Below are 9,654 nucleotides of genomic sequence, written 5' to 3' on the forward strand. Positions count from 1 at the left end.
TGTGGTGGCACACACTTGTAATCCTAGCTACTTGGGAGGCTGAGGCACAAGAATCTCTTCAACCCAGGAGACAGAGGTTGCGGCCTAGGCAATGGAGTGAGACTATGTCTAAAATACATATATTATATATATATAAATATATTATATATATTATTATTATAATATATAAATATATTATATATATTATTATATATAATATATATAAATATATTTAAATATATATATATTTTTTACCAGCACCATTTATTGAAGAGCGTCCTTTTCTCAGTGTATGTTTTTGTCAACTTTGTCAAAGATCAGTTGGCTATGACTATATGGCTTTATTACTGGGTTCTCTCTTCTGTTCCATTGATCTATGTGTCTATTTTTATACCATGTTGTTTTGGTTACTATAATCTTGTACACTGGCTATGTTAGACAAGAGTGTTCTTTCAGAACACAGCTTGGCTGTGATTTTCCACATTTTTGTTTCACTGTAACAGTTTGCACATCTTGTGCTAGAAAATAATTTTCCACAGCTTATGTCAGCTCAAGTTCTGAATTATTTCTTTGTGCAACTTGTTCTACTCTGGGTGTGGACAATTTATTTGCATCTAGGAATAATTCAATAGATGCATTCTCTAAAATGTCACTGAGATATTACACTGCTTTATTCTATTCTGTCTTCTGGGAGTTGAAAGACTTCTTTTTCTTTTTAGTTTGAGGTGACTTCTTTGCCAAAACCTCTTGTTCAGGATTTGCCTGAACTAAATTTGTAGATACTTTTGATTTCTCCCAATCATTACAATCTTACAATAGAGTAAGAAGACAAGTCTGTTGGTTCAATTCAATGTTTCCAGTAATGCTAAATATCTCTGTCAAGATTTAATGTTTCTATGTATGTAAACTCCAGCTGTTTCTGAAATTTATCAGCCTTCACCTGATTCTGATCAAAAAGACTTTATTCTCAGAAGTGCTTCTGTAGATAACACCAAAATACTCACTAAAAGAGGCAAGCACATTCCTATGAGCTTTAAACTGGTCTCCAGTTTTCAGTAACACTTTCCTCAAGTTTCTTTAAGCGCACACTTGTAGCCTTCTCAAAGGCTATCAGAATTTACTAACAGTCTCCTCAAGAAATTTTAGGCTTTCAGTGACACTTTCCTCAAAGTTCTTGCAGTTTCCTTCCACTGTGAATGCCACTCCAACTTTTTAGATTTTTACTATGGCAGCATCTCATATCCATGTACCAAAATCTGTATTAGTTACTTACTACCATGTAATAAATTGCCCTAGAAGTTAGCAGCTTTTAAAAAACAATAAAATATTGGCCGGGTGCAGTGACTCATGCCTGTAATCCTGGAACTCTGAGAGGCTGAGGAGGGCAGATCACCCTGAGGTCAGGAGTTTGACACCAGTCCAGCCAATATAGCGAAACTCCGTCTCTACTAAAAATACAAAAATTAGCTGGGTGTAGTGGCCCATGCCTGTAATCCCAGCTACTCAGGAGGCTGAGGCAGGAGATTCGCTTGAACCCAGCAGTCAGAGGTTGCAGTGAGCTGAGTTCGTGCCACTGCACTCCAGCCTGGGCAACACAGCAAGACTCCATCTCAAAAACAACAACAAAAAACAATAAAACCAATAAACAGTTACAATTTCACAGTTTTCTATGGATCAGAAATTTGGGAGCATATAGTTGGGAAATTGTGGCTTGGCTGTCTCATGGGGTTGCAGTTAAGTTGTCAACTGGGGCTGCAGCCAATTGAAAACAGGAAGGACATGCTTAGAAGATAACTTACTTATATGGCTGGTGTCAGTGCTAACTGTCAGCAGGAGGCCTCAGCTTTTCTCCATAGGGCTGAGTATTCTCATGACATGACAACTGCCTCCCCACATAGAAAGTAACAGTGTATTTTATGACCTTGGGAGTCTCAGAAGGCACACTAGTTATTTTCCCAATATCCTATTGGTTCTCAGGTCAACCCTATTCAGGGTTGGTCAGGGTCAAGAGGTGCTCGCTACAACGGTCAGATGTGGAGGATAATAGGAAATGCATTTAATATCTTGAAAACTAGCAAAAGAAAAAAAGAAAGGAAAGGATTAAACATGTATCCTGCATTTTTTTTGTAAACTGCATCTAAAATATAAGGGAAAAGACTGAAAGTAAACGAATGAAATATATATATATTTTTAATGAAATATATATTTAATATATTTAATATTAAATATATTTAATTTTATTTTATATATATATATATTTTTTTTCCCAGCACCATTTATTGAAGAGCGTCCTTTTCTCAGTGTATGTTTTTGTCAACTTTGTCAAAGATCAGTTGGCTATGAGTATATGGCTTTATTACTGGGTTCTCTCTTCTGTTCCATTGATCTATGTGTCTATTTTTATACCATGTTGTTTTGGTCCTCAGGGAGGATCACCTGAGCCCAGAAGGTAGAGGCTGCAGTAAGCCAAGATGGCACCACTGCATTCCAGCCTGCACAACAGAGTGAGATCTGTCTTTAAAAAAAAAAAAAAAAAAATTCTTACAAAAAAACTCTAGGTCCTGCTAGGTTTATCAGTAAAATTTCCAGGGGAGGGCTGGGCACGGTGGCTCACAACTGTAACCCTAGCACTTTGGGATGCCAAGGCAGGTGGATCACCTGAGGTCAGAAGTTTGAGACCAGACTGGCCAATGTAGCAAAACCCCTTCTCTACTAAAAATACAAAAATTAGCCTGTCATGATAGTGGGTGTCTTTAATCCCAGCTACTTGGCAGGCTGAGGCAGGAGAATCGCTTGAACCCAGCGGGAGGAGGTTGCAATGAGCCGAGATTGCACCACTCCACTCCAGCATGGGCGAAAAAGCAAAACTGCATCTCAAAAGAAAAAAAAAAAAAAATCCAGGGGAACATGTTCTTGGGACCCCCGAGGTCTGTGTGCGAAAGAAAAATTAAAAGAGCCGGGCGCGGTGGCTCACGCCTGTAATCCCAGCACTTTGGGAGGCCGAGGCGGGCGGATCACAAGGTCAGGAGATCGAGACCACGGTGAAACCCCGTCTCTACTAAAAATACAAAAAACTAGCCGGGCGCGGTGGTGGGCGCCTGTAGTCCCAGCTACTCGGGAGGCTGAGGCAGGAGAATGGCGTGAACCCGGGAGGCGGAGCTTGCAGTGAGCCGAGATCGCGCCACTGCACTCCAGCCTGGGCGACAGAGCGAGACTCCGTCTCAAAAAAAAAAAAAAAAAAGAAAGAAAGAAAAATTAAAAGAAAAAAAAGTTAAAATTCCCAAACATTTAAAGGATAAATAATATTTATATTACACAAAATATTCCAGGGATTAGAAAAAGAGAAAATACAGACCAATTCATACTAAGAGGCCAGCATAACCTTGACACCAAAACCTGGAAAAGAATGTTAAAAGGAAAGAAACCTATAGGTCAATTGCTCTCATAAACATAGACAAAAATTCTAAATAAAATATTAGCAAGACAAATCCAGCAATCTATAAAAGGGTAAATGTTATATGATGTTGAGTTTATTCCAAAAATATAAAGTTGATTTGACATTTAAATTAAAGGATAAAAATGCAGTTGTCACAATTGATGGAGAATAAGCATTTGATAAAATGCCATACCCATTCAGGATTTTAAAAAAAAATCTTTGCTATGCATTTGTTCAGCAGCAATAGAAACAAAATAAATAAAAACTTTCTTAGAAACATTTTTAAGTAGTGATGAAAGAGTGTGCCCTTAATCTGAGAAAAGATTACTATAAAAAAGTATAGCAAACAAAGTATTTATTGCCAAATATTAGAAGTTTTCACCCTGGCCCGGTGTGGTGGCTCACGCCTGTAATTCCAACACTTTGGGAGGCTGACATGGGCAGATTACGAGGTCAGGAGATCGAAACCATCCTAGCTAACACGGTGAAACCCTGTCTCTACTAAAAAACACCAGGTGTGGTGGCACGTGCCTGTAGTCCCAGTTACTCGGGAGGCTGAGTCGGGAGAATCGCTTGAACACAGGAGGCAGAGGTTGCAGTGAGTCGTGATTGCGCCACTGCACTCCAGCCTGGGCAACAGAGCGAGACTCCATCTCAAAAAAAAAAAAAAAAAGCTTTCCCCCTGAGATATGGAATAAAATGAGTTTATCCTCTGTTACTGTTTTGATTCAACATTAAACTGGACAGTTTATATTTAACAATGTGCAATGAGGTAATAAGGAATAAGTATGTAAGTACTGGAAAAGAAGAAACAAAATTTTCATTATTCACAGACAACATAAAAAACTCAAAATGAGGCCAGGCGCGGTGGCTCATGCCTATAATCCCAGTGCTTTGGGAGGCCGAGGCGGGTGGATCACGAGGTCAGGAGTTGAAGACCAGCCTGGCCAACACAGTAAAAACCCGTCTCTACTAAAAATACAAAAATTAGCTGGGCGTGGTGGCTTGTGCCTGTAGTCTCAGCTACTCAGGAGGCTGAGGCAGGAGAATCACTTGAACCGGGGAGGCAGAGGTTGTGGTGAAACGGTATCATGCCACTGCACTCCAGCCTGGGGGACAGAGGGAGACTTTGTCTCAAAACAAAACAAAGCAAACAAACAAAAGACTCAAAATGAATCTACAGAATTAACAAATAAATTTAGCAGGACCTGAATACAAAATCAACACATAAAAATAAATTATTGTTAAAAAATAAATAATTGGAAAATAAGTTACCTTAAATTATAGCATTTACATCAGTATCCAAAATAAATTAATTCTAATGAAAGATGTGCAAGATCTGTATGCTAAAAGTGAGTAAATAATATTAAAACAATTAAAGACCTAAACAAAGGGAGGGTTATAACATTTTCATATATTGGAAGACTCAGAATTCTAAAGATTTATTCCATTTTGCTTATACAATCCCAGTTAAAATCCCAGCAGCTGGTTTTTAAAATTGCCAGCTGATTATTATATGGCAGATAAAACTGTCCCCCAAACCCCAATTCTTTCTCCAGCCAAAGAACTGGAAAATGGGTGGCCTAGTTGGAGAGAAAATCTTTTGACAACATTTACACTACTCCAGCCAAACTTCATGGCAAAAACTGCAGACAGAGCTGAATAAGGAACCTATATTTCCACCTCACCTAGCAATAATGAAGCACCATTCTCCCTTCCTGCAGTGTCCACAGAAGCTGAGCTGGGCGTCTAGATTTCCACCCCTGCCTGCCAGCAACAGTGCCCCCCTCCCTATACCTGTGATAGCAGTGGAGGCTGAATCGGGTGTCTAAACGTCTACCCCTACCCAGCAACAATGAGGCACCTTTCCTCATGTCAGCAGAGGCTCAGGGAGGAGCATGGACTTGCACCTCCACCCAGTAGTAACAAGATGGTATCCAGGCCCCGCATGGTGGCTCATTCCTGTAATCCCAGCACTTTGGGAGGCTGAGGCAGGTGAATCACCTGAGGTCAGGAGTTCAAGACCAGTCTGGTCAACATGGTGAAACCCCATCTCTACTAAAACTTCAAAAATTAGCCAGGTGTGGTGGTGGGCATCTGTAATCCCAGCTGCTCGCAAGACTGAGGCAGGAGAATCTCTTGAACTCAGGAGGCGGAGGTTGTAGTGAAGCAAGATCATGCCACTGCACTCTGGCCTGTGCAACAGAGCAAGACTCTGTCTCAAAAAAAAAAAACAAAACAAAAACCAAGATGGTGTCCCTTCCTCCACTAGCAAGGTGTCAGTGGAGTCCTGCTAAAATATAAAATTTCAATAAGATCCAGAAAATCATAAAATAATACCAGTATGTCCAAGATACAATAAAAAAAAAAATCACTTGTCATACCAAGAACCCAGAAGAACCTCAATTTGAATGAGGCAATGATGGCAGCGGCTGCTCCAGATGGCCTGCCACTACCATCACACCAGCTGCAGCAGGGAGGCACCCGGGGCTGCATGCTTAGTGGAGCTGGAGGGAACAAGCCAGAGACCCGCCGCTTCTGAATTGGGGCAGGAAGTCCCTGGATGTCGCTGCAGCTACCCAAACTGCGGCTGCAGATCGGGCCTCCCTCTCCATGGAGGAAACAGGAGTCCCGCCCTCTTGGGCGGAGCTGCAGCTGCACAAATTGTGGCTGCAGATCCGAGCCTCCCTGCGCTCCTTGGGGGCTGGGATCAGGCAGGATCCCTGTCCTCCAGGGCACAGCTGCAGCCACCAAAACTGCAACTGCAGACCTGGGCCTCCCACTCAGAAGAGCAGGCAAGAGTGCTGTCCCCCCTCCCCACCCCCACACGCAGCTCAGCCACCCAAACCCTGACTGGAGACGCAGACATCCCTGCACTCTTGGGGACCCGGGAATGCCCCCCTGCCCTCGCAGGGTCGGAAGCACCTGCTCCCACTGCCTGGCTTCTTCCTGCTGCTCCCCCTTCCCATCTCAGAGTAAAGTCTGGGAGGATACCATAAATGACAGCAGGAGGCAGATAGGTTCCTGGAAGGCAGTGGGTCCCTGGTGAGACCCCACCTTCAGGCCAAGGAGGGCTGGGGGCTGGGCTGCCAGTCCCATGGAGTGGGAACTTGTGGTGCCTTTTCCCAGTCACCCATGGCTGCCCATGGACCAACTGTGCACACTTCCTCCCCTCTGAGGCCCATAAAAGCCCTGGGTTCAGCCAGAGCTGAGCAGAGGACAGGACAACCAGCTGTAGAGAGGAGCTACCCACTCTAAGGCCTCCTCTCTGTTGAGAGCTAGGAAGATGACTGGAAGACCTGCTTGCAGAAAGGAGAAACCCACTTTAGTGCCTCCTCTCTGCTAGAAGCTGAACACTCTTGGGACACCCTGGCTGCAGACCCTGCTGTGGGTCTCCTGTAAGTTGTCTATTGCTCAGTAAAGCTCCTCTTCATCTTGCTCACCCTCCACTTGTCTGCATACCTCATTCTTCCTGGTCACAGGACAAGAACTCGGGACCCACCAAATGGTGGAGCTAGAAGAGCTATAATACAAACAGGGCTGAAACATGCCCCCTGTTTGCCACGTTGCAGGTGAATAGAAGGAGAGAAGAGCTGTGACTCCTCAGGGAGCCCAGACCTGGGAGCTCCCCAAGCCAGGACTGTGACTCCCTCTTTGGGGTCCTGCAGTGCCTGGCGTCTCCAAGCTTCCAGGCACCACTGCATTTCCTGGTGCTAGCCAGGGAAGCTGCTTGCAGTGTGCCTGGTCCAGCCACAGCCTCGCAGAGAGCCAGGGCCCTTGCCAGCACCTGGAGCTGCCCACCCCCCTGCAGCAGCTAGCATGTCTGACTGCAGCAGTGACTTGCTCACACACCCCTCACCACTGCATGCCTGACTCATCCTTGGCAGATGTGGGATCCATGCTGGTAGTGTGAGCTGAGTGCAGCCTGCAAATCCAAGTGGGCAGAATGAGCCCACAGGCCTGAGCAAAACTCAGGCAAAGGCACCACTGGCCAGAGGTTTCAGGCCAGAAAAGTGACACCCCAAGGATCCCGTAACAGTAACAGATGCCAACACTAAGATGACACAAATACTGAAATTATCTGACAGAGATTTGAATGTAGACTTAATAAAAATGCTTCAATAAGCAATTATAAATATGCATACAACAAATGAACGAATAGAAAATATACGCAAAGAAAAGTGATCCAGCATTTGTGTGATCAGAGTCTTAGAAAAGAGAAACAGAATGGGGATGAACAAATTTCATAAAAATAATGGCTGGATTTTCCCCAAATTTGGCAACAGACATAAACCTAAAGATTCAAGAAGCTGAGGAAACTCCTGACAGATGAACCCAAAGAAATCCACAACAAGGACATCATATTCAAACTTTTGAAAACTAAAGACAAAGAAAACATCTTGAAATCAGCAAAAGGTGCATTACTTAGAAGGGGACAACACTCTGTTTATTTTTATTTTTATTTTATTTTATTTTTTAAATTCAAATACCAACTCAAACCAGAAGAGAACAACAATTCAAATGTCATGAGAAATCATAGAGGCCAGAAGGAAGTGGCACATTTTTCAAGTGCTGAGAGAACAGTCAACCCAACATTTTATATGCATAAAATATCCTTCAGGATGGAAATTCAGTTACATACATTTTCTCTCTCTTTCTTTCTTTTCTTTGTTCCTTTGTTTCTTTCTTTTCTTTTCTTCCTTTCTTTTTCTTTCTCCTTCCTTCCTGGCTTTCTGCTTTCCTTTCTTTCTTTTTCTTTCTCCTTCCTTCTTCTCTCCTCTTCTCTTCTCTTCTCCTTTTCTTTTTTTTCCCTGCAGCCTTGTCCTCCCAGGCTTAATTGATCCTCCCACTTCAGCCTCACGAGTACCTGGTACTACAGGCATGTGCCATCATATCCAGCTAATTTCATACAGGGTCTCACCATGTTGCCCAGGCTGGTCTTTAACTCCTGGGCTCAAGTGATCTGTTCACCTCGGCTTCCCAAAGTGCTGGGATTACAAGTATGAGCCACTGCAACTGGCAAAGACATTTGCAAATAAAGGAAAATTAAGAAATTTTGCCAGCCAGTCTATCCTTTAAAATGGCCAAAGGAAGTTTTTGAAAGAGATGGGAAATGATAAAAGAAGGAATCTTTACATAGCAGTAATGAGAAAAGGACAATGGAAAGGGTAAAAACATGGTTAACAAAACAACAACAACAACAAAATTCTCTTCTTGATTTTTAAAAAGATTACATTTGATAGTAGTGTCACAGGTAGTCAGGCATGAGTGGCACAGGAGAGGGCTGTCCCTGCACCCATTAGAAATGTCCGGTGATAGTTCGGCAAGTATCACATTACCCCTCTAAAAATGATAATGTGGCAGGGCCAGGGAAAGGCCATTTCCTGATGGTCCATACCTGTTAACTGAATGCAGGTTGCAGGGAGAAGCAACTTCCTGGGCATGGATGTTAAGAGACATGGTAAAGTATGATTTTCTGGGTACACTCCACCAGAAAAAGGAAGAAAGCCTCAGATTTGGGCATGCATTTAACTCCCTGAACACTGAGCGGGCTTGATTCCAAAGGGTAAGGAAAGCACTGGGCATGTGGAAAGCCCACCCTAAGGGAAGAATCATGGGAAACAGGCAAACTTACGAAAGTCCTAGGATAATGGTTAAACAGGGCATTTAACCTCTATTAAACTTCACGTGCCAGCTTTTTTTTTTTTTTTTTTTTCCAAACGCACCTTCCTTTCTTTCCTATTCTAAGGCCTTTTTAAATAAACTTCCATTCCTGCTCTGGAACTTGCCTTCATCTCTTTTTCTGCTTTATGCCCCTCAGTTGAATTTCTTCTGAGGAGGAGGCAAGGACTGAAGTTACTACAGACCCATACACATAGGCTGCTGGTACCTTAGGGTAACTCAGATCTCTGCCATTGCTAACAGTAGAAGCAAAAATCATAAAATTATTTAATGAGGTTCTCTAATAAGTACAGGAAATATTTAATACATTGTATTATGAATGGGGAGGGTAAGGTATGTAAATAAGGCAAATTTTCTACATTTCACTTGACATGGTAAAACAATAGTAGTATACTGTAATCCATTTTGCATGTATAAGGTAATATGTAGAGCAACCACTCAAAACAACTATAAAAAGAGATACCCTCAAAAACACTGTAAAATACTACCCACAGAGTGAAAATGCAATCACAAAATGGGAAAAAAATATTTGCAAGTCATATATCTTATAAGGAATT

The 9,654-nt window shown here is 42.6% G+C and overlaps 1 pseudogene; it reads right to left on the reverse strand.

The window, feature by feature from the left end:
• Positions 1 to 408: 408 nt before the first annotated feature.
• LOC123574566 (myoneurin pseudogene) lies at positions 409 to 5,289 on the reverse strand (annotated as a pseudogene).
• Positions 5,290 to 9,654: the final 4,365 nt, after the last annotated feature.

Source organism: Macaca fascicularis, chromosome 7 (genome assembly GCF_037993035.2).
Source record: "Macaca fascicularis isolate 582-1 chromosome 7, T2T-MFA8v1.1".
In the NCBI taxonomy this organism is placed as follows: domain Eukaryota; kingdom Metazoa; phylum Chordata; class Mammalia; order Primates; family Cercopithecidae; genus Macaca; species Macaca fascicularis.